Source organism: Myotis daubentonii, chromosome 1 (genome assembly GCF_963259705.1).
Source record: "Myotis daubentonii chromosome 1, mMyoDau2.1, whole genome shotgun sequence".
Taxonomy (NCBI): domain Eukaryota; kingdom Metazoa; phylum Chordata; class Mammalia; order Chiroptera; family Vespertilionidae; genus Myotis; species Myotis daubentonii.
The window spans coordinates 29,319,220-29,347,134 of NC_081840.1; the positions used below are offsets into that span (position 1 = coordinate 29,319,220).

The 27,915-nt window shown below is 41.0% G+C and overlaps 1 protein-coding gene across 9 annotated transcripts in view; it reads right to left on the reverse strand.

Annotated features, from left to right (window-relative positions):
• Positions 1 to 27,915, reverse strand: part of FUT8 (fucosyltransferase 8) — a 238,012-nt gene that overhangs the window by 189,792 nt on the left and 20,305 nt on the right. For 6 of the 9 annotated variants that reach the window (XM_059693336.1, XM_059693380.1, XM_059693398.1 and 3 more), the window contains exon 2: positions 8,813 to 8,893. The exons of the other annotated variants lie outside the window; for them this stretch is intronic. The gene's annotated coding sequence lies outside the window, so the exon portion shown is untranslated. The remainder of the gene's footprint in view (positions 1 to 8,812; positions 8,894 to 27,915) is intronic. 9 annotated transcript variants of the gene reach the window in all.

Genomic DNA, 27,915 nt, shown 5'->3' on the forward strand with positions numbered 1-27,915 from the left:
TAAAACCCCCTAGAAGACAACATAGGAGGTAAGCTCCTTGTCTTGACAGTGATTTTAGGGTTTACCAAAAGTAAAATCTACAGAATAGGAGAAAATATTTTTATTGTACATTGTTTTTCTATTACAGTTAACATTCAATATCATTTTGCAACAACATGGATGGACCTTCAGGGCATTATACTAAATGAAATAAGACAGACAGAAAAAGACAAAAACTACATGTTATCACCTATATGTACAATCTGAAAAAAAAAAAATTTTAAGTCAAACTTATAGAAACTAAAAGATAGAAAAGTGGTTGCCAGGGACTGTGCAGTGGAGGAAATAAGAAAAGGTTGGTAAAAGGGTACAAACTTTCTCACCTTAAGATAAATAAAAATCTGAGGCTCTAATATAAAATATGGTTACTATAGTTGATACTACATTAAATATTTAAGATCTGCTAAGAAAGAACTAAAATGTTCTCACAAAAGAAAAGATAAATAGGTAAGGTGATGGATATGTTAATTAATTAGATGGTAGGAAACCTTGCACAATGTATCCTATATAATAAAAGCCTAATATGCTATGTGTCTAACCGTTTGTTCGACCATTCAACCAGTCACTATGACGTGCACTGACTACCAGGGGGCAGATGCTCCGACCGGTAGGTTAGCTTGCTGCTAGGGTCCAGCTAATGGGGACTGGGAGAGACAGGCCAGACACATCCTGGAGCCCTCCTGTGGTCCCACCCCAGCCCCAATCGTGCACCGGTGGGGTCCCTTGGCCTGGCCTGCACCCTCTCGCAATCCGGGAACCCTCAGGGGATGTCAGAGAGCCGGTTTTGGCCCGATCCCCACAGGTCAGTCCGAGGGACTCCACCAGTGCATGAATCCATGTACCAGGCCTCTAGTATGTATATAACGTCACTATGATGTACATATACTTTTAATATCTTACAAATTTATGTGTCAATTATCTTATACTAGAGGCCCGGTGCATGAAATTCATGCACGGGGGAGCGGGGGGGGGGGGGGGGGGTAGGGGGCCCTCAGCCCGGCCTGCACCCTCTCTAATCCGGGACCCCTCGGGGGATGTCCGACTGCCTCTCGCAATCCAGGACTGCTGACTCCTAACTGCTCACCTGCCTGCCTGCCTGATCACCCCAACCCCTCTATCTGCCTGCCTGATGACCCTTAACTGCTACCCTACCAGCCTGATCGCCCGTAACTGCTCCCCTGCTGGCCTGAGCACCCCTAACCACCTCTGCCTCGCCCCACACCCGAGACCCAGGATTCCCTCCCTCTGACCGGCCGCAGACACCCAGGACCCGGGCCAGCTTCGCCCGGGCCGGTCACAGCCGCAGGGGACCGTGGGCAGGCAGCTTCGCCCAGGGCCTCAGCCACAGACACCCAGGACTGCAGGGTGGGTGGCTTGTCCCTCTCCCGGGCTACAGGCACAGGTGAAGTCACTAGCGCCAGGGACCACAGGGTGGGCGGCTTGTCCCTCTCCCAGACCGCAGCCTGGCTGGTCACCATTCCTCTCTCACGAGCTCATTTGTGCCTGGCTGGTCCCCATTCCTCTCTCCCCAGTGTTGAGTGACTGAGCAGTTCTGACATGAGGACACAAGGGTATGAGAGCATGAGGGCGTGACAACCATTTGCATATTAAATCTTTATTATACAGGATAATAAAAGAGTAATATGCAAATCAACTGAACACGTAACTACCAGTCGCTATGACACACACTGACCACCAGGGGGCAGATGCTCAACACAGGAGCTGTCCCCTGGTGGTCAGTGCGCTCCCACAGGGGGAGCGCCGCTCAGCCACAAGCTGGGCTGACGGCTGGCAAGCGCAGCGGTCCACCTCCACGGAAGTGCTAAGGATGTCCAACTGTGGCTTAGACCCACTCCCCACAGGGAGCAGGCCTAAGCTGTCAGTCAGACATCCCCCAAGGGCTCTCGGACTGTGAAAGGGCACAGGCCAGGCTGAGGGATCACTGCCCCCCCCCCCCTAAGTGCACGAATGTCGTGCATCAGGCCTCTAGTACCTCTATAAAGCTGAAAAAGTGAAAAAAATCACATATCTATTAAACTTTTAAAATAACTGATTTGTTAATTTAAAAAATGTCCTAAACAGCTATTTTACATTGCATGTTTTATTTCTATCTGTGGGTAGCAGGAATTTCTACAAAAACATCAAGATAGCCCTGGCCATAGTTCAGTTGATTAGAGCATCAACCCAATACACCAAGGTTGTGGGTTCAATCCCCAGTTGGGGCACATATAAGAATCAACCAATGAATGCATAACTAAGTGGAAAACAAATCAATGTCTGTCTGTCTGTCTGTCTGTCTCTCTCTCTCTCTCTCTCTTTCTCAAATGAATTTAAAAAGTTTTTTTAAGAGTAAATGAAGACACGATTTTCTTGAGAAGAAATTAAAACAAGGATAAAGAAGCCTTTCAGGGTTCCCAAGATTTAAAGATATAGACTTAAAAAGATACTTCCCATTAAATCAAATAAAGCTAGGATAGTAACATTTGCTTCATATTAGCAAATGAAACAAGTGGAGCTGAATGAGGTTTAAGGAGCAAAGTAATATATTAAAAAGAATAGATTCTCGCCAGTGACTTACCATTTAGTCATAAATAAATTTGTTCCCTAACCTTTTCTAAATATCACAAAGAGGAAGCCATATTATTGAAATTTTGTGATACTTTGCAGAACAAAGAAACATAAATAACTGTCTCATAATTTATAGAAAAGTATTTAATTATTTATACATGACAATACTAAAATATTGATTACATGACCCGTTTACCTTGAGAGCCTCAAAGTGAATCAAACATATTTTCCATAGCTATGATAAGTATACACATGTAAAAATAGCAGATATAGTATTCTTCATATATGCTGTTTCTGTTCAAGCTAGTTTGAAAAACAACAAATTCTATTGGTGAGCTTGATTGGAAAAAAATAAGAAACTCACTTCTTTTTCTATAGTCTGAAAAGTTGCAAAGAAATGCCCCAATAATCATAAATATGGTGGCCAAATATGCATATTTCCCTAATGTCTGCATAGATCAATGTTTTCCATGGGTGTTACTTAACTTATTTAAATTAAAAACTAAGCAAGCATTACAAGAGGAATACAGGGAGCCAGCACAAAGCAAGAGGTAAACTAGCAGATAGTAAGATTTACAGATGAAAGAGGACCATTTAAAGAGAGAGGAAGGGAGAGGGAGAGGGAGAGGGAGAGGGAGAGGGAGAGGGAGAGGGAGAGGGAGAGGGAGAGGGAGAGAGAGAGAGAGAGAGAGAGAGAGAGAGAGAGAGAGAGAGACATCAAAGTGAGAGGGACTCTTCAATAAATGGTGTTGGGAAAATTGGACAGATACATGCAAAAAGATGAAACTAGACCACCAACTCACACCATACACAAAAATAAACTCAAAATGGATAAAAGACTTAAACGTAAGACGAAAAACCATAAAAATACGAGAGGAATCCACAGGCAACGAAATCGCAAACATATGCCAAAGGAATTTCTTCTCTGATACTGCTCCTAGGGCAATGGAAACTAAAGAGAAAATAAACAAATGAGACTACATCAAAATAAAAAGCTTTTGCACAGCAAAGGAAACTATCAGCAAAACAACAAGAAAGCCCACTGGATGGGAGAACATATTTGCCAATGATATCACCGATAAGGGTTTAATCTCCAAAATTTACAGGGAACTCATGCAACTTAACAAAACGAAGATAAACAGTCCAATCAAAAAATGGGCAACAGACCTAAATAGACACTTTTCGAAAGAGGACATACAGAAGGCCGAAAGACATATAAAAACATTCTCAAAGTCACTAATTATACGAGAGATGCAAATCAAAAAGACAATGCGGTATCATCTCACACCTGTCAGAGTGGCTATCATCAACAAATCAACAAACAAGTGTTGGAGAGGATGTGGAGAAAAAGAAACCCTTCTGCACTGCTGGTGGGAATGCAGACTGGTGCAGCCACTGTGAAGAACAGTATGGAGCTTCCTCAAAAAACTAAAAATGGAACTCCCATTTGACCCAGTGATCCCACTTCTAGGAATATATCCCAAGAAACCAGAAACACCAATCCGAAAGGTTATATGCACCCCTATTTTCATAGCAGCACAATTCACCATAGCTATGATTTGGAAACAGCCTAAGTGCCCATCAGCAGATCAGTGTATTAGAAAACTGTGGTACATCTACACAATGGAATACTATGCTGCGGTAAAAAAGAAGGAACTCTTGCCTTTTGCAACAGCATGGATGGAACTGGAGAGCATTATGCTAAGCGAAATAAGCCAGTCAGAGAAAGATAAATACCACATGATCTCACTCATTTGTGGATTATAGAGAACACATAGAGACTGATGAACAGGGACAGATCCAAAGACAGAGAAACAGCGATCAGACTATCAATCCCCAGAAGGAAAGTAGGGGAGGGAGGGGGTAAGGGGAAGAGATCAACCAAAGGACTTGTATGCATGCATATAAGCCAAACCAATGGACATGGACAACAGGGGGATGAGAGCATGAGTGGCGGGGCGGGGGGAGGATGGGGGTTAATGGGGGGGATGAGGACACATTTGTAATACCTTAACTAATAAAGAATTTAAAAAAAAAAGTGAGAAGGAAACATCAATAGGCTGCCTCCTGCATGCACCCTACCAGTGATTGAGCTTGCAACCCGGACATGTGCACTGATCAGGAATTGAACCAGCAATCCTTTGATACACAGGACAATGCCCAACCAACTGAGCCACACTGGCCAGGGCAAAACCATTTATTTTCAGGTACTAGAAACCAGTAATGCATTTAAAAAATACAAGAGAATAACTATCCATTCAGCCACAAGCTGAGCTCCCTGAAAAAGCACAGGAAGGCTTTGGAAGGTTGACTGCACATACCAAAGTTTGCAAATCAGCTATCAAAAATGATCTCATGTGACTTCTACATGAATCATCACAAAAGGATAAGGCAGAATTTAAAAAGTCAATTGCAATTAAGTTGAAGATACATCATCAACTAAAATAGCTGCTGCAAAATCCTATTCAAATCTCCCTTCCAGCCATATGTCTACTTTGAAGCTTTTCATTATCTTGCATTACTATTTCCCCTACTGCAAAGTACCTACACAACAGGATCCAAAACAGTGAAAAGAAAGCAGAAAGCAAAAACTAAGAGAACTTTCCAGTGCTACAAAATACTTAATTCCTTGTTCTTTGAAGTTTCATAAAGATGTTGCCTTCTGAGATTAAGAGCTAGAAGCAGTCTAAAATCATGACCAAAATTAAGGGGTCTTTCTACTAGGGAGGGGTGAGTAGGGAGGAGGTGATTGGGAGAAGGCTGCAAGAGCCAATGATAGAAAAATCTACCGTGAAGACACTAAAAACTTGAGAATTTTTACATTGGCTTTCTCATGTTCTTGCTCCCCACAGCTGCTTTCCCCCAACCTACTTGATAAAATCCAAATTGTACAACAGCTGCTAATCTACAAAATCAATTCTCTAACAGCCATCATTGACAAACTACTCCCCAAACTAGCTGAACTATGCCTAATCTCTCCTGCTAAAGCCCTATAAAAAAATTCTGCCTTCCCCAAGTTAGAACTCTCCTCCAGAGCCTTTCATGCCCAGCATTTTCTATTATAGTCTTATGCTGACAGTGCCCTGGATAACTTTCTTTCAAACTGTGAAAAGTTCTAAGAGGTTAACACAGCAGTAATTTGCTTCTTGATGGGCTCCAAGGTAATACTGGGCACTATTTCTGTGTCCATATAGACTCACTAGGGAAATAGGCAATAGAAAAGTGAAGTCTCCAGTGATCATTAAAAAAAAACATAAAGACAAAGATAAACATTTATTAACAGCCTACCTCTACTGCTTCATCCTTTTATATAATGTACTAGAGGCCCGGTGCACAAAAATTTGTGCACTTGGGGGGGAGGGGGGGTCCCTCAGCCTGGCCTGTGCTCTCTCGCAGACTGGAAACCCTCGGGAGATAACGACATGCTGGCTTAGGCCTGCTCCCAGGTGGCAGAGGGCAGGCCCAATCCCTAGGTGCAGACCCTGGTCTCAGAGCAGGGCCAACTGGGGAGTTGGGGTGCCATCCCCTGTCATGCACAGAGCAGGGCGGATTGGGAGGTTGTTATGCCACCCTCAGTCATGCTCAGGGTAGGGCCGATTGGGGGGTTGGGGCACCGCCCCGTCACACTCAAAGCAGGGTCGATGGGGAGGTTGCGGCGCCACCCCCTGTCACGCACAGAGCAGGGCCAATCAGGGGGTTGGGGCGCTGCCCCCTGTCACGCACAGAGCAGGGCCCATCAGGGGGGTTGGGGCTCTGTACCCTGTTATGCACAGAGCAGGGTGAATCAGGGGGTTGGGGCGCTGCCCCCTGTCACGCACAGAGCAGGGCCCATCAGGGGGTTGGGGCGCCGCCCTCTATCACCCACAGAGCAGGGCCGATCAGGGGGTTGGGGCGCCGCCACTGTCACACTCAGGGCAGGGCCGATGGAGAGGTTATGGCTCTACCCCATCACACACAGAGCAGGGCCCGTGGGGGAGGGGGAGGTTGGGGCGCCATACCCTGTAACACACAGAGCAGGGCCGATCAGGGGGTTGGGGCGCCACACGCTGTCACACACAGAGCCACAGGGCGATCAGGGGGTTGGGGAGCTCCCCCCTATCAGGCACAGAGCAGGGCTGATCAGGGGATTGGGGCACCTTCCCCTGTCATGAACAGAGCAGGGCCGATCAGGGGGTTGGGGCGCCACATGCTGTCACACACAGAGCCGCAGGGCGATCAGGGGGTTGGGGAGCTCCCCCCTATCAGGCACAGAGCAAGGCGGATAGGGAGGTTGTGGCCCCGCCCCCTGTCACACACAGAGCCGCAGGGCCATCAGGGGGTTTGGGCGCTGCCCCCTGTCATGCTGATCCTGGTGCTGGGAGGCATATTACCCTTTTACTATATAGGATAGAGGCCTGGTGCATGGGTGGGGGCCAGCTGGTTTGCCCTGAAGGGTGTCCTGGACCATGGTGGGGGTCCCCACTGGGGTGCCTGGCCAGCCTGGATGAGGGGATGATGGCTGTTTGCAGCTGGTCACACACCCTTCAGGGTGGGGGTCCCCACTGGGGTGCCTGGCCAGCCTGGGTGAGGGGATGATGGCTGTTTGCAGCTGGTCACACACCCTTCAGGGTGGGGGTCCCCACTGGGGTGCCTGGCCAGTCTTGGAGAGGAGCTGAGGGCTGTTTTCAGGCTGGCAGGTGACTGAAGCTCCCAACTACTCCTTTTTTTCTTTTTTTTTTTTTATTCTGGGCCAGCTTTAGCTCTGGCTCCAGCTCCGAGGCCTCTGCTGCTGAAAGCAGGTATCTGGTTTGTTTGTGTTCTATAATCGAAACACTGTATCAACTCCAGCTCTGAGATCCCGGATCGCTGAAAGCAGGTTTCTGGGGTTTTGTTTAGCTTCTATATTTGTTACAATGTTTCAAACTGCAAGCTCAGAGGCGGGCAAGGCAGGCGGGGAACATTGGTTTCCTCAGTCACTGAAGCAAGCAAGCCTCATGTTAGCTTCCAGCTGCCTGGCTGCCAGCCGCCATCTTGGCTGGCAGTTAATTTGCATATTGCCCTGATTAGCCAATGGGAAGGGTAGCGGATGTATGCTAATTACCATGTTTCTCTTTTATTAGATAGGATTCTTTTTAATCCTCATTACAACCCTTGGATAAATATTCTTATGTTCATTCTTCATATGGGAAATCAGAAAGTTAGATAGTAAATTTTATATGTTATCATATTTTATTACAATAAAAAAAGTATGATTGCAATAATCACCAAAAACTAGAAACTCCCCCAAATGTCCATCAGCTGGTGAATGGAAAAGCTAGCTGTAGTATAGCCACACAGAACACTACTCAGTAATGAAATAAAGAATTACTAGTATGCACAACATTGATGAATCCAAATTCATTATGCTAAGTAAAAGAAGCCATATTTTAAAAGCTACATACTAAATGATTCCATTTAAATGACATATTGGAAAAGATAAACTATAGGAACAAAAAATAACACATCAGTGGTTGCTGGGGATTGAGATGGACATAAGTGAATTTAGAAGATTATGGTGATGATTATACATTTGTCAAAACTCAGACTGAACACTAAATACAAATAAATAAAAATTTTAATGTATGACTGAAATCTATACAGGAATGAAACCTTTAAAAGTCAGCTACTGTCAAAATTTTAAGATGAGCCCTGGCCAGTGTGACTCAGTTGGTTGAGCATCATTCCGTGCCCTGAAAGGTCGCTGGTTCAATTTCCAATCCGGGCACATACCCAGGTTGTGGGTTCGATTCCTGGTGGGGATGTGTATGAGAGGCAGCCGATTGATGTTTTTCTCTCTCTTTCCCTCTCCCTTCCTCCCTCTCTAAACATCAAAAAAAGTATTTTTTTTATTTTTTAAGATGAGTTATTTTCAGCACCAAATAGACCACACAACACCAAAAGTACAATGTACCATATTCACCCACAACTTGTTTCATCCAGCCCCTTACTTTAAAGTACAAAACTATTACTTAGTAAGTAAAATGGTTTTCATTATATGCACCGCACATCTCACATAGTAGGTAGTCAGAAAATGTTAACTAATACACAATTCAATAGGGTTTCGATCCACTTGGCCTTTCTACTTCAATGGTACATACATATGTAGCTTCAAACACAAAATTATTCATTTCTCAAAATATTAACATATACATGGCATAGGAAAGTGCTGTGCATAAAGTGTACTAACCTGAATTTGTTCAATTAATCAATAAGGGCAACAGAGCATGTTGTCTTGTGTCAAGAGAGCTCTCTTAGCAAAAGCTGTGATCTAGAATAAAAGAAAAATAGACAAAATTCAGCCCTACTCAAATTTTAGCCTTATTATATATAGTTTTTTTTAATCTCTCTTTTTTCTTTCCTTATGTAGCCAGTCATGACATGTAAAATGTTTGTACATTCAATTTTTTTGCAAGCAGTGCTTTTCATATCTCAATAAGGAATGAATGGACTTTCATTTTTTTTTAATATATTTTATTGATTTTTTACAGAGAGAAAGGGAGAGAGATAGAGAGTTAGAAACATCGATGAGAGAGAAACATCGATCAGCTGCCTCCTGCACATCCCTACTGGGGATGTGCCCGCAGCCCAGGTACATGCCCTTGACCGGAATCGAACCTGGGACCTTTCAGTCCGCAAGCCGACGCTCTATCCATTGAGCCAAACCGGTTTCGGCCTGGACTTTCATTTTGCAAATTACAGTTAAATGCAGTAACATTCAGTATTTTAATCTGTTTCATAGTTCACCTTAAAATAAGTCGACACCTATAAAACTTGCTTTGTGAACATGAAATTCTTTCATTTTGTCTACTTTTTAAAATATAGAGCAATCTGAAAGGTCTATCCTTTCAAATTAATGTTAAAATTTTTCTACATCCCCACACTCCGATTAGCTGTGCACCCTAATTTCTGACTATCTTCTACACAAACTTCCATTCAAGTCAATTTAATTTGCTTGCTTTCCACAGAGAACTTTATCATTCTCAGCTGTCACCCTATAACACACCATTCCTTCTTTTTAGAACAGAGACTTTTTCTCCCTTATCATCTTTGTCAATCAATGCACTTCAGTCAACTTTCTCAAAATCCAGCCCCTCCCTTCCTTCCTGAGCTGATATAATCATTCTGTGTACTCCATTAATCCTTGCTGGAATATTTTGCTACATTATATATGTATAATCTCATTTGATTAGTGGACCTATCTCCTATTTTTTGTCTTGCTACCTCTCCATCATCTAAGTATAATACCCATCAACAAATTTTATCTAGGCCTCTCATATTTACTATGGCCTAGCCAAATAGTATTATTAAACTGAAGCATTTGTAACTAAGATTATTTTTTTCTCACAAACCATTTTCAGTGTTCAAAGCCAGGAATATTATTTTTTAATTGTGCTTAGTTTGTTAACCTGAAAATGGACTATAAACATATTACACTAGTTAAATTTTTACATTTGTACCATCATAAAAGAACAGTTATCAAATTAATTTACATTTTAAGGTTTCTACTTCACTTTCATTTGAAATAACCTTGTAGCTCAGTATTGGCCATTGATAAGCTATATTTGAATTTCAGAAGTATACAATTTAAAACTTTTCTATTTTGCCCTGGCTGGTGTGGCTCAGTTGGTTGAGCTTTGTCTCCTGTACCGTGAGGTGGCAGGTTCAATTCCAGGGTCAGAGCATATCCTGGGTTGTGAGCTCAATCACCAGTAGGGGGCATGTACGAGGCAGCCAATGGATGTCATCAATGTTTCCCTCTCTCCCTCTCCCTTCCTCTCACTCTCTCTAAAATCAATAAAAACGTATTTTTTTAAATGTTTATTATTTCATAACAGGAAATAAAAATTTAACCAACAACCCCATAAAGTAAGACTTCCTGCCAAAGCAAACATTATTATATAAAATAATTTGAAAAATAAATAGCACATTATTTTATTCATTGTTTTTACTTCCACTGATATATCGGACTTAATAAATGTTTTTATATGCACTGTAAAAATGGGAAAAAATAAAACAAGCCATCCTCAATTAATATAGCCAAAGAGATATTAAAATATATTACCATACCTATTTTCTATGAGCCTTTTAAAACATAATTCTATGCTGTAACTCAGTAAAATGATAACTATTATGCATGTCAAATTGGTAAAGAACTAACTGCAAGGAATTAAGGATCTAATGGTATGCTACTGAGTGTTTAATGTGTACCAAATGCCTTAACTAAGCACTTTACATGGGCTACTATTAAATCATTTAATATCTCATAACCATCCTGTAATTATCATCTCCATGTTACAGTTGATGAAACAAATTCAGTTAATAAATGGTGGAGTTGGAATCTGAACTCAGATCTGACTCCAAAACCTTAGTTTTTTCCAATCTACCAAGTTACCATCTAGATTAAAAGTTAATTTTCAATCATTCATTAATAAAATATCAATAATAGTACCATTCAGTCCCAGTTACACAAAAAATGTAAATTATCTGCAGTACATAGCCTAACCCGAATCTCAGATATGTAATCCCTCATGGCTACAAGCTAGTAAATGTGCTGAACATTTCATGCTTGGCATCTGACAAGCAATGAGGATCTCATATATAAAAATAGGCAGGCCACCATGAATGAATAGGTGATTCCAAAACCTATTCAGAATTCAGAATGCACTTTCCTTTTATACAAAACCAATGCTAAAAATGGTAATTCTGTTCCCAGACCAGCCCACATTTAAATAGTAATTCATCTACTATATCTAGCTACCATTTATAAATACAGGAAAGTGTGTGTGTGTGTGTGTGTGTGTGTGCACGCGCGCGCGCGCACACACGTGCCCATGTGTGGGGGTGGAGGAAGGTAGTAATATTCTGAGTTCCAAACTGAGATCGCAAAAATATATTTTGACTCCTTGTTTGTCAGTGAGAGCAGAGATGTCCCTGACACCCATGGTAGCATTGCAGCCTTGCAGAGAAGCAGGTTTTCAGCAAACGTAAGGTTAATTAATAGTACTTGTTGGGAAATCTGATCACACAAGAGAAAGCATTCCTCTACATAGGAATCACTCACTCCCTCCACAAATTCTATTCTATAGAGCCCTTAAATCAAAGGCTATGCAATAACAAAATAGCAGGTGAGGAGAGTATTCTATGAAAGTATACTAAGTCATAAATAAAAGAAAAAATTTTAGAATATCACTACTTTGCAACCCCCAATGAATTATTGGTTCTAGGCATTAAATATCGATAATTCTTAATATCACACACACACACACACAAAAAAAACACCTCAATGCAGATATCAAGTGTCTCCACACAATACAATCTACATACGGTCCTGACAAAGAAATCACACCTGATTCTGATCAAGCCTCTGGATCCTCAGGAAAATCTGCAGGATACACAGAGAATAGAGTGACACGCTGAATTACACCATTAGTATGCAATCAGCAGAATCCAAATTGTAGGAAGTTCGACAAGTCAAATAGTCCAGGGCTCAATAGCTAAACTATAGGGAAAAGAACGAGATGAGAAGGGGGGACTTACAGATGAAAAGGCAGTTATGATTGGGATGAGTACATGGAAAGCTGTTGGGGCAGCTGACAAAGAAGTTCTGCTTCTTGACCTGGATAGTTGTTATAATTGTATTCACTTTATAATACATTAAATACATTTGTTTTGTGTGGTTTTCTAAATATGTGCTTTATTTTACAATAAAATGTATTGTTTTTTAAAAAAGAGAGAGAGAGAGAATTCTGAGTCTAACAGAAATAGTTGAAATTCCAGCTCTATCGCATTCTTGTGTGATCCTAGGCAAGACATCTAATACCTCTATGCTTCAGCTTTCTCATGTGTAAGATAGGGAAAATAATATCTAGCCATAATTATGAGCAAAGTATAGTTAAAAATGTTTAGCAAGGTGACCACTGGACAATATTATTTCAATAAATGACAATTATTATCTATTCAAAAATGTGAAGTTGTACAGGGTGACCACTCAAATTCTTTGTACAAAATGATTATAGTACTAATTCTTTTAATGTAAAAGATTTTCGGCATTATCAGTCACTCTGCATGTAAATCCTTAAAGTTAAAAGATCTAACAGGAAAAACATCAGAAAGCACTAACATAATATTATTTAGACCAGCCGTGGGCAAACTATGGCCCGCGGCCCGATTCCGGCCCGTTTGAATGAATAAAACTAAAAAAAAAAAAAAGACCGTACCCTTTTATGTAATGATGTTTACTTTGAATTTATATTAGTTCACACAAATACTCCATCCATGCTTTTGTTCCGGCCCTCCGGTCGAGTTTAAGAACCCATTGTGGCCCTCGAGTCAAAAAGTTTGCCCACCCCTGATTTAGACAATAGTCAGACCAAATCCTTAAAAAGCAGACATATATATATATATACGTCTTTGGTTTTACTTTTTTAAATTAACATACAGTAAAATTGACTTTTGGGGGAAGAGGGAGTATACAGTTCTATGAATTTCAACACATGTATAAACCTGTGTAACCACCACCATACTCAGAATACAGAATAGTTACATCACACCAAAAAACTCCCTCGTGCTATCTCTATAGCCCACCCTCTCCTCACTCATCACTTCTGAACCAGTGATCTGTTCTTCAACACTATGGGTTTATATTTTCAAAAATGTCACATAAATGGAATCAATGAGATTTGACAATAGGAATAGAGCTGCTATAAACATTCAGGTACTAGTTTCTGAGGTAACACAGTCCCATTTTTCTTGAGCAAATACCTACAGGTGGGATTTCTGGGTTTTATACTAAATATGATTAACTTTATAAGACACTATCGAACTGTTATCCAAAGTAGCTGTACAATTTTGCATTCCCATCAGCAACGTGTAAGGGTTTCAGTTGCTTCATTTCCTTGCCAGTTTGGTATTGTCAAAGTTTTCTGTTTGATTGTTTTTGTTTTCCTATTCTAATAGGTACATAGTGGTATCTCTTTGTGGTTTTAATTGGCATTTCCCTAATGGCTAATGATGCTAATATACTCAGGATTTTTTTTCTAATGTATTTAATTCAACTTGTTAAAGGACTATGTTTAGTATTTTAGCACTCGCCCTATTAATGGATGAAATAGTTTAATAATCAAAACTAAATATGATGTCTTTTCAGAATCATTTATAACACTGAAGATTTCAAATTGGATTCACAAGCAATAACAAAGTTTATGCAAACATTTTCAACTCATTGGGTATAAAATGTATTCAAATAAATTCAACTTGCATTAAATTGAGTTTTTGTAGCTTTTTAATTAAAAAAATTTCAGGAAATTAAATAGCTTCTTTTTCAACTTCCACAAAATAACCTAAGCATAATATTATCACTCAACATTTACTGAGTACTTGTTTTGTGCTAGGCAATATGCTAGAGCTTAACCATACAAATATTACTAAGTCAAATAACCTATTCTCCAACAGTTTATATTATTATATTTTTCATAATTTTAAAAAATTAACTACTTTCTTATGTTTTTAAATAGCCTTTCTTTTAGAACAGTTTTACATTGTTCCAATATACTGCCCTCTCATCAGTTTCCCTTCCTATTAACATCTTAGATTAATATGGTATATTTGTTAAAATTAACAAACCAATATTAATATATTATTAATAAAGTGCATAGTTTATTCATATTTCCTTAGTTTGATCCAGAGGGGAGAGAGAGAGAGAGAGAGAGAGAGAGAGAGAGAGAGAGAGAGAGAGAGATAAACTTTATATATAATTTTTTTTAATTTCAAAGAGAGGAAGGGGAAGAGAAGAAGAGATAGAAAATCAGTGATGAGCAAATCATTGATCAGCTGCCTCCTGCATGCCCCTTACTAGAGGTGGAGCCCACAACCCTGGTTATGTGCCCTGATAGAGAATTTAACCATGACCTCCTGGTTCATGGGTCAAGGCTCAACCGCTGAGCCACACCAGACAGGCCCACATTATATTTAGTTGTCATGTCTCTTTAGGTTCCCCTTGGCTATGACAGTTTTTCAGTCTTGTGTTTGCCAGGCCTTCTTGTCTTTCCTCCTCCTCCTCTTTATTGGCAAGAGTTTGTTTTTGCCTATTTCATATTCCTTCCCTATTTCTCTAGTTAATAATACAGTAGTCCTCATGGGATACATGCCAAGACCCCTAGAAGATGCCTAAAACTACAGATAGTACCAAACCCTACTTACACTATGTTTCTTCCTATATGTACATACCTCTGAAGTTTAATTTATAAATTTGGCACAGTAAGACATTAGCAACAATCTACACTAATGAAAGAGAAACATGCAAATTAACCATCACTCCATCACTCCACTACACCCACCAGCCAATCAGAGCGACTATGCAAATTAACCCAACAAAGATGGTGGTTAATTTGCATACGCAGGCGAGGAGCGAAGACTGAAGATGACTGAAGATGGCGGCGGCCACGGAGCTGGAGCGAGCAGGAGGCTTGGGCTGCTCCTGGCGACAGAGGAAGCCAAGCTTCCTGCTGGCCCTGTACTCCGCTCAAGGAGGGGCTGTGGGCCTGGGTCCCCTGGGGCGACCCACGTCTCCAGCCTGCCCTGGGCTCTGCTCAAGGAGCTGGGGGGGGGGGGGGGGGGGGGGAGGGGCTAGGAGCAGCCGGAGCAGAGAAGCCAAGTCTCACTGCTGCGGTCAGACCAAAGGCCTGGATCCCAGGTGCCGGAGGAAAACCAGTGCTGGCAGCCAGGGGAAGGAAGGCCTATTGCGCGAATCTTTGTGTAACGAGCCACTAGTCCTATATAATAAAAGGCTAATATGCAAGTCGACTGAATGGCGGAATGACTGGTCACTATGGTGAGCATTGACCACCAGAGGGCAGACACTCAACACAGCAGCTGCCCCCTGATAATCAGTGCATTCCCACAAGGGGAGTGCCACTCAGCCAAAAGCCAGGCTGATGGCTTGTGAGCTCAGTGGTGGTGGTGGGAGCCTCTCCCACCTCCGCGGCAGTGCTAAGGATGTCCGACTGATGGTTTAGGCCCACGGGGAGCATGCCTAAGCTGTCAGTCAGACATCCCCTGAGGGCTCCTGGACTTGAGAGGGCGCAGACTGGGCTGAGGAACCCCCCCGCCAGTGCACAAATATCATGCACCAGGCCTCTAGTGTCTGTCTGTCTCTGTCTCTCTCTCTCTCTCTCTCTCTCTCTCTCTATATATATATATATATATATATATATATATATATATATATATATATATATATATATAAAAGCTTAAGCAACCGTTACGACCAGTCGACCGGTCAACTGGTCGCTATGACTCACACTGACCACCAGGGGGCAGACGCTCAACGCAGGAGCTGCCCCCTGGTGGTCAGTACACTCCCACAGCCAACCTCCCACAACCGGTCAACCTCCCGCAGTCCCTCCCCCAGCCGGCTAGGTGGTCAGTGCGCTACCACAACCTCCCTTGGTCCCTCCCCGGCAGTCTGGCCCTGCCCCGATCAGGACTGGGAGAGATGGCCCCGATCACCGTCCAGGCTGAGGGACCCCACCCATGCACAAACTCGTGCACCGGGCCTCTAGTAACTAATAATCAAGTAGAATTATAACAATATACTGTAATAAAGTTATGTGAATACGGGCTTTCTCTCTCTCAAAATACAGTCATGTATGTCTTAACAATGAAGATACATTCTGTGAAATACATTATTAGGTGATTATGTTGTTGTGGGAACATCATTGAGTGCACTCACACAACCTAGATTGTATAGCCTACTACACACCAAAGCTGTATATATGGTCTGCTCCTAGGTTACAAACCTGTGAAGCATGTTACTGTAGTGAATAAATAATTTAGGCAATTATAACACAACCAGAGGCCTGATGCACGAAGATTCGTGCAAGAATAGGCCTTCCTTCTCCTGGCTGCCGGCGCTGACTTCCCTCTGGCACCCGGAACCCGGGCCTTCACTCTGGCCACCGCCTTCCATCTTCACTCTGGCCCACCCTCCTGTAGCTCCCTCCACCCCCCGCTCCCCCCTGCAACATAGCAGGCATCCCGCCCAGCCCCGGCCACTCCGCGTCTGCGTACACACGCTGCCAAGAGGCCCGGAGCGGCCGGGTCAGGGCAGAATGCCTGTGTCATCGCCATGGCAATGATGCAAGCATCCCGGCCAGGCCATTGCCATCTTTGTCATGTCAATTTGCATATTCCCTCCTTATTGGCTGTGGGTGCCACCATCTTTGTCACAGAGTGATGGTTAATTTGCATATTCTGTCTTTATTAGATAGGATGGTATTTGGGTATCTAAACATATATAAACATTATAAAGTAGTAAAAGTATAGTGTAAAAATTTAAAAATGGTATGCCTGTATGGAGCATTTACCATAAAGGGAGCATAGAGAACTAGAAGTTGCACTAGGTAAGTCAGTGAGTGAGTAATGAGTGAATGTGAAGGCCTAGGACATTACTGTACACTACTGTAGACTTTCTAAAACTGTACGCTTAGGCTACACTAAATGAAACTTTTTCATTTTTCTTTTTTCAAAAGTAAATTAACCTAAGTTTACTGTAACTTTTTTACTTTATAAACTTCAATTTTTAAACTTTTGATTGTTTTTATAATAAAGCATAGCTTAAAATGCAAAACTCATGCAGATTTACAAAAAAAATTTCTTTATATTCTTATTCCATAAGCTTTTTCCTATTTTTAAAATTTTTAATTTGTTTTGCTTTTTAAACATTTTTGTTAAAAACTAAGACACAAACACACACATTAGCCTAGGCTTACACAGATTCAGGCTCACCAGTATCACCGTCTCTCACCTCTACATCTCCCACTAGAAGACCGTAAGGGGCAATAACACGTAGGGAGCTGACATCTCCTATGATAGCAATGTCTTCTTCTAGAGTATCTCCCAAGGACTCCTCTTGAGGAGGTGTCACTCTTTTCAGAAATATATCCACAGTGGTTTACATAGTTACTTTTTTTCATCATATATCTGTTTGTAAGCAGACAATACAGCACAAGAATTTCTCTTTATTAATGAAAACCTTTTGGTTAGAAGTACATGTTTTCAAACTTTTTAAGGACCCTGGTTGAGATCTTCAAAGTTTCTGCTAAACCATTCACCATGAGTTTTCTTGAGGGTTCTTTCTTTTCTTCTCCTGCAGTTTACTTTTCTCTTGCATTTTCATCAGCTATGTGTTCCTATTCCAATTCCAACAACTCCTCAATTCCTCAGAAACCACCCCTAGGAGCTCCTCAATGTCATCCTCATGCACACCAGGTTAAAGTTATTTGCCATCTCAACCACAGCCTTGTTGACTTTTTACAACCTCCTCATCCTTGGAAAATCTTTTTAAGTCATAGATTAACCTCATGGGTGTCTTCTTCCAGTTGCCATTCATACACTCTTTGGTGACATCACCCTAAGCCCAAACAAGGATCTTTTTTTTTTAATATGTATTTTTATAGATTTCAGAGAGGAATAGAGAGATAGAAACATCAATGATGAGAGAGAATCATTGACTGGCTGCCTCCAGCACGCCCCACACTGGGGATCGAGACTGCAACGCAGGCATTTGCCTGACTGGGAATCAAACTGTGACCTCCTGGTTCATAGGTCGACACTCAATCACTGGGCCACACCAGCTGGGCCCAAGCAAGGCTCTTGATGCAGTCATAGATGATGTAATCCTTTTAGAACTGTATCAATGTCTTCTTAGTGTCTTCATCAGTTGAGATGCAGCAACTGCCTGGGCAAAGATCCTCCCCAGGTAACAGGACTTAAACGCTACTATATTAATAATTCCTTGATCTATTAGTTGGATCAAAGAGATGGTGTCTGAAGGGAGAAAGACCAATTTGGTTTTGGGATGATTACCAATAAAAGGAGGATGTCCAGGAGCACTGTCACCAATAAGCAAAATCTTAAAAGGAATGTCATTCTCCAAACAGTACTCCATTTCACTAGCATAGCAATTCAGCAAAGTATCTTGGAGGAGGAGTCAAATCATCCATGACTTCTTATTGCTCCTATAGTACACTGGCAGTGTGTGCTTACTGAGGTTCTTAACATTACAGACAGATCACTAGAAGTCTCCTGTTTTCTGTTCTAAGGCTTGTGGCCAATCAGGAGAAATCTTTAAAAAGATATTAGCTTGTAAGAACATGTAATAAGTAACTTCAAAATGCAATGGGTATTTAATTTTAAAGCGTGCCTTTAACATTTATGTAAAACATTTTTTGTACTCGTTCAATAGAAACTTATCTGGCCACTGGGTAAAGCTAACATTAAAACTACTGGTCCGCAAAGTGTTAAGGGTCCTGGGGTTCTCACTGTGCCAGATCACAAAAGGTTTCAATTTGCAGCCTGCAAGACAGCCACTAAGCAAGACTATTACCCTTTCCTTCAGACCCTTGAAACCTGGCACTGATTTGGCCTCCTTATGGATGCAAGTTCTTTCAAGCATCTGTTTTGGAATAGGTAGGTTTCATCCATATTGAGTATTTGCTCTCAGAGTAATTTTCCTCCACAAAATTTTTAGCGTTTCCAAAAAATTTTTTTTTCAAATTTTATTTATTGATTTTTAGAGAGAGAGAAAGGGAGCGAGAGAAGAGGAATACCGATTTGTTGTTGCACTTATTTATGCATTCATTGGTTGATTATATGTGCCTGAACTGGGACTGAACCCGCAATCCTGCCAGGGGTCCTCAAACTATGGCCGGCGGGCCACATGCGGCCCACCGAAAACATTTATCTGGCCCGCCGGGTGTTTTTGCCACCGCTGCTTTGCAGCGGACTCGTCCCGGGCCCACAGTGCGCATGTGTGGAATGTCTGAGGGACAGTGAACTGGCCCCCTGTTTAAAAAGTTTGAGGACCTCTAACCAACTGAGCTACCTAGTCAGGGCACAAAAATTTTTTAGTTGCCTTCATGAGAGCATTTTGAGATTCACCACTCACTTTCACATTCTGTAATGAATATCAATGCTTTAATCATTTAAAGCACCCATAACTGGCAGTAAATTCAACATCATAGTCAGATCCAGCCTTTCTTTCAACATCATGAATAGATTTTTTGCTTTGCCCATGATTGTCATGGTGCTGAGAGGAATAGGCTTCTATTTAGGTCATTAGAAATTTCTCCATGCCTGAAACAGGCCCTTCTTGAATCTTTGTTCCTCTCATTGCCTTCAATGAAGCAGATCCTTAAACAGATATGCCTGACTGGCTCGTAATAACCATCACTGATTTTCTACCTTTGGAGTCCTTAATCACTTTTAATTTCATTTCCAATTCAATCACTCAACAAGGCCTCTTACTGGAAGCACTAGTAGTGGATTTTCCATGCTTAGGGACCATGATGAACAAAACACAAGATTAAATCAAGCACAAGAGAAAATGATGCAATAAGTTGATGGTAAACACAAGATGTATGACACTGTGGCTGGCGTAACATGGCATACTATTCTACAGCAAACTTTTTTTTATTAAGTAGAAAGAGTACACTCTAAAATAACAATAAAAAGTATAGTACATAGCCCTGGCCCTGTGGCTCAATTGGTTGGGCATGTCCTGTGCACCAAAATGTTGCCCGTTTGATTTCCGGTCAGGGCACATGTCCAGGTTTTGCCAGGTAAGGATACGGAGGAGGCAGCTGATGGATGTTGCTCTCTCATTTTGATGTTTCTCTCTCTCTCTCTCTCTCTCTCTCTCTCTCTCTCTCTCTCTCTCTCTTTCTCTCTCTCTCCCTCCCTCCCTCCCTCTCTAAAAATCAATAAAAAATTTTTCTTTTTAAATAAAAAATTTTTTTTAAAGTATCGTATGGTAAATTCATAAACCATTAACAGTCATTTCTTATCAAGTACTATACATAATGGTCTGTGCTATAATTTAATACTATTGACAGCTTAGTAGATTTATACCAGCATCTCCACAAATATATGAGTAATGTGTTGTACTATGATTTTACAGCAACTGGATAGGAAATTTTCAGACCCATTACAATCTATCGGACCACTGTTATATACTAGTAGTCAGTCTATTGTTGACCACAACATCACTATGTTGTACATGACTATATCTTACTGTACTGTACTCATCCTTCTTCTTCTTGTGATGATGTGAGATGATAGAATATGTACATGATGAGATGACATAGGCATTGTGACATAGCGTTAGGCTACTATACAGGTTACTAGAACACAAGCACTGTGATACCACAACAGTAGATCTGATAAGCAAAACAGCTACTATATAACTAAAGGGTAGGTTGTGTATATAGCATGATATTCTGAACAAAAGGATGATTCACATTTTGGGCAGGACAGGGCAATACAGAGAGATATTTCATCACACTACTCAGAACAGCATACAATTTAACATTTATGAATTGTTTATTTCTGGAGTTTCCCATTTAATATTTTTAGACCACCGTTGATAGTGGGTAACTGAAACGACAGAAAGTGAAAATGTGGATAAGGGGGACAACTGTATTCCCCTCCTTTGGAAAAGTGACCCCCATAGTTTATGTGGTTCTGGTGACAATGCCAAAGTCATCAATCCCCACAATGATTGGCCCAAGGATGAGCCCAATTAGAAACCTTCCTCCAGAAACTTAAGTTCTCAGTGTTCTGAAGCATGTGTCTCTGCCATAAAAGAAGCCTTCTAACATAAGCAGACTATGAGACCAAGGCAGAGAAAAAAAAGTGAAGTTCGGAAATGGAGACTATCCTGAAGAAATCATTTCAATTTCTAAATCTAGCTGTTCCTGGACTGCTCTACTTGTTCTTCCTACATACAGAGCCAATAAGTCATCTTTTCGTTGAAGCCATTTTAGGACTGTTGTTGTTATTAATGCTTCCCATTTTAAAGCAGTAACATTTTGTTTCTCTAAGGGAGCAAAAATAGAAAATTATCTCTTTACTAGCTGTGGCCTTCATTAATTTATTTTCAGTATTAATCATAATTAATATAAAGCTGTAGGGAATCACACATGCATGAAAAGAGAAATAAAAAATAAAGCCATATATAACTAGACTGAAAATAGCTGCCTACTAAAGATTTATGTTCCAAGTGTCAAGAACCTTAAAGACCACTTTTAATGTATATTTTAGTTGGATTTTAAGTTTTCAATGCAAGTCATGCTAACTTTTCACTACTTTACATTTAACCACTTCACTCACTCAATAGCTAGGTAATAAAGATACATGTTACTTGTATCACTCTGGCTTTACATTGTTCATTCACGGATCTTCATTACTATCTGAAGAAAGGCAACAGTATATGCCAAAAGGAAAAACATGCACATGCAGTAAGGATTAAAGTAAAAGTCTTAGGAGTTGACAACATACAATAAATAATAAGTCTTTCTTCAGTTTGTCTGCCTGTAATGTCCCTACTTATTCTTTGATGCTAAACTTAAATGCCACTTCCCTTCAACACAGCTTCCTCCCATCATACCCTAGTAGAACTGCCTCTGCCTCCTCTCCCTCTATCAAATTATATTTATATGTTAGTGGTAATGAGAACCTAAACTTCTATAGTAAGAAATGAAATAGAAAAGAGCAGATGAAACATTTAGTAACAGAATTCACAGTTTGACAATTGAATGGATCTAATGAGGACTTCAAATGTGACTCATAAATCAAGTTTGGGAAATGGGAAGGATAAGCCAATAATAGAGAAAGGAAAGTTAGAAAGAATACATTTTAAGAGAAAGACAATTCATATGTCAGCGTATTGAGGTTGACAGCATGATAAACAGATGGAGCTCTCCAGCTGGAAACTGAACTTCAGACACTTATAGTATAGGAGTCATCTGAAAGAGGTACTCTCTGAAGCCAAAGGACCAGGTAACATTACAAGAAAAAAGAATCTAAATTAAGAAAAATGTGCAAGGCAAATACTTAAGAAACAAGTTGACCTTGTACATGAAAAGAGTAGCCAGAATATATAGAAGGCCAAGGAGAACTACAAAGTTATAAGGAGAAGGGAGGAGGAAAAGGGGTTCACAATTCAAATCTGAAGAATTAAAAAGTATGAATTACCTTAACCAATAAATAAATTAAAGATTTTAAAAAAGGTCCAAAAGACCTTTGAACCACACACACACAAAAAAGTATGAATTAAGACCAAAAAAAATCCCCATTTAGCAATTCAAAGGACTCTGGTAACGATAGAATAGTTTTAGTAAAAAAGAAGGTAGCAAAATTGAAACAATAGACATACCGCTTTTTCCTTTGGGTTATTGTGTAATATAAAAAAAAGAAAGAAAGAAAAAACATGGAAAGGAGAGAAGAATAAAGAAAGGTGTTTTTGGGATTTGCAGGGAGGGCGAGGGGGGGGGCCATTAAAGATGTTGTTAGGAAAGCTTGAAATAAAATAATAAAGGTGTTAACTAATGAACTTATATATTCTGACAGATAAAAGGGATAAAAGAGCCCTGGCCATAGCTCAATGGTTGGAGCATCGGCCTGAGCCACGTTAGGGTCTCGGGTTCAATTCCCAGTCAAGGACACATACCTGGGTTGCAGGTTCCATCCCACGCGTGGGAGGCAACCAATTGATGTGTCTCTCTCACTGTGATCTTTATCTTTCTCTCCCTGCCCCCCACCATCCCTCCCTTCCACTCACAAACACACAAACAAAAAAATGGATGAAAGAAATACCATGAAGTAGTCATGAAAGTCTAAAGTACACATTCCTAAAACCAAATGATAGAGAAAAGGAGCAATTATACAATTTAGAGATAAAGAAAACCAAAACTGAAGAAGCTTCTATTTGATGTAATCTTCTTATTCTTTAAAAAAAGAAAAAAAGTGAAACAACCTATAAAATCTGAGAGTAATAAAGATGTTCTGTCCCAGTAAACCCATCATAAGTTGAAAATATCTTAAGTTGAAAATGCACTTAATACACCTAACCAACCAAACATCATAGGTTACATCCTAGCCTACTTCAAACTTGTACAGAATACCTACATGAGGCTGCAGTTGGGCACGTTATCTTTAGTTTCATCTCAAGAGCAACTGCCTTCTTCTCATCAGAAGCAGGCGACACAGATGGGCATTTTGTAGATATGATGGGATGCAAGAACACAAAACAAATATCAAAAAATGCTGGCAACCCAGTACATTGTAGGGTATCAGTTGTTTACCCTTGTGATTACTGTGATTGATGGCTAAGTGGGAGCTTCAGCTTGCATCACAAGGGAGTATCTTAGCACGTATCGCTAACCCAGGAAAAGATCAAAATTCAAAATCTGAAGTACGGTTTCTACTAAACTCGTATTGCTTTTGCACCATGAAAAAACTCCAAAATTCTAAGTTGAACCATTATAAATTGGGACCAGTTGTATACTGGAATAGAGGCTAGGAAGGAGGAAGAATAGGTCTGAAACAACCCCTGAAGTGAGTCAATTAGAAAAGAATTGCAAACCAACCTAAGCAAGTATCTTGGACCACACTTCCTAAATAATTGTTCACCTCATTTTCACTTAACTAGCAGAATGGCACAAATTCTTTCATCTATTTGACTTGATTGTTATTCTTTTGTAAAGACAGCTTTCTATACTGTATTCTGATCATAGGTAATGAAGTTCTGTAGTCATTCTCATTGTGTATTACTACATCTTTTTCTTTGCTATGTTACAAAGCTTTCAAATTAATTATGTTAATGCTTTAATGTGGTTCTAGTCTTGCTCTTATGCTTTGCTTAAATATCAAAGTAGTAATCGATTACTTAAGAAATCCTTAATGTCTATTTTCTAGAAGACAAGTATTTGAGAAAACTATATAAAGAATAGCAATTCTAAACCTAGAAATGGCTATATCTTCTGACAGCTGCTCATTTATTATGATTAAAAAAAATGCCTTGGGAAAATATAAATAATGATCATCTTTAGTATTTTGAAGTTTCAGAAGTTATAGAAAGAAGTGTCTGTTTTCTTTTACAACTGAAAATTTTCCCATTACATAATTCATGCTTAGGTACTTTATATGTATTATAAATTCAGTGGGGCATTTAAAAATAAACATGACATAGCATATGTTCAAAATAATATTGTTGCCACAAAAACAGTAACCTTAAAAGCTCTATACTTGCCCTGGCCAGTATGGCTCAGTTGGATGAGCACCATCCTGTGCACCAAAAGGTCACTGGTTCAATTCTCAGCCAAGGAACATGCCCAGGTTTCAGGTTTAGTCCCAGTCGGGATGCATGCAGGAGGCAACTGATCAATGTTTCTCACATCAATGTTTCTCTATCTCCCTCTCCTTCTTTCTCTAAAATCAATAAAAATATTAAAAAAAAAAAAAAAAAAAAAAACCTCTATACTTATTCATAGAATGCTGCCATTGCATAAAAAGCTGTGGGATTCAACTTTTGGAACTTCTTTAAAGTCTCAACACAATCTGTATAATATTGTCAAAAGTTACAAATCTTCATTCATTAAATATAGCTTTGATTTGGGGCTATTTCTGGTTATCATAAGGTAATTTATCTAAGTTAGAAGTACCACTTTTGAACAAAAAGTGCCTATAATGCATGAAACAAATTTTCTTACACTGCTATAATGACACCATCATTAAAATATATTTGTACTCGCGCACTGCTGGTGGGAATGCAAACTGGTGCAGCCACTGTGGAAGACAATATGCAGTTTCCTCAAAAAGTTAAAAATGGAACTCCTAGTGATCCCACTTCTAGGACTATATCCCAAGAAACCAGAAACACCAATCAGAAAGGATATATGCACCCCTATGTTCATAGCAGCACAATTTACAATAGCTAAGATTTGGAAAATGCCTAATTGCCCATCAGCAGATGAGTGGATTAAAAAACTGTGGTACATCTACACAATGGAATACTATGCCGCTATAAAAAAGAAGGAACTTTACCATTTGCAACAACATGGATGGAACTGGAAAGCATTATGCTAAGCGAAATAAGCCAGATGGAGAAAGATAATATCACATGATCTCACTCATATCCTATATAATAAAAGGCTAATATGCAAATTGTCCCCACTGGTGGGAGTTCCACTGACCGGGAATTAGACGTGGGCTGACCACCAGGGGGCAGTGAAGAACATGGCAGGCATTGGGAACACAGCACTGACAGTGGGCAGCAGTGGAGGTGCTGCCAGCCCAATGGGCCCCAATAAGAGCAAGACCATGGCGGGATGGTGGAGTGGGTGAGCGGGTGGCGCCAGGCCAAGGCAGGTGCGAAGGGAGTCCCCAGCCTGCAGTGGGAACAGGCAGCCGGGGGAAGAGACGCCCCAACCAGCAGCTGGCAGCCACTAGGGACCCTACCAACTGGGCCTCTAGTGTGGGATATAATGATCAACATAATTTGTTGAACAAGAATAGATCCAGAGACAAATGGCAGGGGAGGGGCGAGGGTTAGAGAGCAACCAAAGGACTTGTATGCATGCATATTAGCATAATCAATGGACACAGACACTGGGACAGTGGGGGATTGCCTGGGGTGGGAATGGAGGGGAGGGGAAAATGGTTAAGCAGGGGGGAAAAGGAGACATATGTAAAACTTTAGACAATAAAAAACAAAAAACTAAATATAATGCTAAAAAAAAGTAACTAAAAAAAAAAAGAACAGAAAAAAAAAACAAGATGGCAGCATACATAAACACTGGAAATTGCTGCCTCGCACAACAAATTAAAAAATACAACTAAAAGACAAAATGGACAAAATCCAGAACCACAGGAAGGCTGGCTGAGTGGAAATTCTACAACTAGAAGGAAAGAGAAAAGCACACTGAGACTCAGAGAAGGTGCGGAAGTGCAGAGGTACAGAGGCGTGTGTGGCAAGGGCTGGCAACTGAGGATGCGGCTGTCTTTTTGAATCGGGAGGGAGTCACAAGCCCCCGACTGCTCTGAACTCCAGTTCCGAGTGAGTCTCTGGGGACCCAGACTCATACAGGGAGAAACTGGACTGTCTGGCAGTGGTCAGAACTCGGAACTAGAGGGCAGTTTTCTCTCAAAGGGGCTTGCAGCGATTACCGGGACACTGAGACACAGGGCCCCGTAGGGAAGGGCTGAGGATCAGCCATAGCTGCTTGCTCCACCCTGTTGATTCCCTGAGACTCCGCCCCACCCAGCTGGGCGCAGAGGCTTCTGCATATGAATACCCTTGCCCTTTGCAATCTGAAAATTACCTAACAAACTGCAGCTGGGCCAGACAGACCCAGAACTTCCAAGAGAAGGCCCAAGGCCCCACAGCAGCTTGCACTGCTTCACAGCTGGCCACATTTGGGCACCTCCAAACCCCAAACAAGGAGGGGGAATCTGCAGATCTATTCTAGCTCCTGCTGGGTAGCCTCAGGCAGAGGCTAAATTAGCACCTCCTTAGATCCAAGAGCCAGTGTACCCAGTGGTCAGAGTGGGACCAACCAGATTACAACTCCTCAGATCCATAAGGGACACACTCAGGGGGCAGACTCAGTGAGCACCAAAGCCCCACTGAAGCAAGTCTTGCCCCAGAAGAGTGTCTCCAGCACAGAAGTTCTCCCACCATAGACACAGCTGACTCTCACAGCCAATTGGCCTGGAGGTCAATTCCTCCCAATGATACCAACAACAATCAAGGCTTAACTACAACAAGACTATGCACAAAGCCCACAAAGGGGTGCACAAAGAGTGTCCACCTCAGGTAACTGGGGAGGCTGAGCCACTGGGCCCTATAGGACACCTAGCACACAAAGCCACTCTACCAACACAGGGAAGCATAAAAAAATGCGGACACAAAGAAACAGGTCACCAATGACAGAAATGGAGGAAAGCAAATGACTGGATATAGAGTTCAAAACCACGGTTATAAGGTTTTTCAAGAACTTTCTAGAAACCGCTGATAAATTAGTAAGACCCTCAAAAAGACTGGTGAGACCGCCGATAAATGTAGTGAGACCCTCAAGAAATCTAATGAGACCCTCGAGGTTATGAAAAAGAACCAACTAGTAATTAAGCATACACTGACTGAAATAAAGGATATTATGCAGAGTTCCAACAGCAGACTAGAGGATCGCAAGAATCAAGTCAAAGATTTGAAATACGAAGAAGCAAAAAACACCCAACCAGAAAAGCAAAATGAAAAAAGAATTGAAAAATACAAAGATAGTGTAAGGAGCCTCTGGGACAGCTTCAAGCATACCAACATCCGAATTATGGGGGTGCCAGAAGAAGAGAGAGAGAGCAAGATATTGAAAACCTACTTGAAGAAATAATGACAGAAAACTTTCCCTACCTGGTGAAAGAAACAGAATTACAAGTCCAGGAAGCACAGAGAACCCC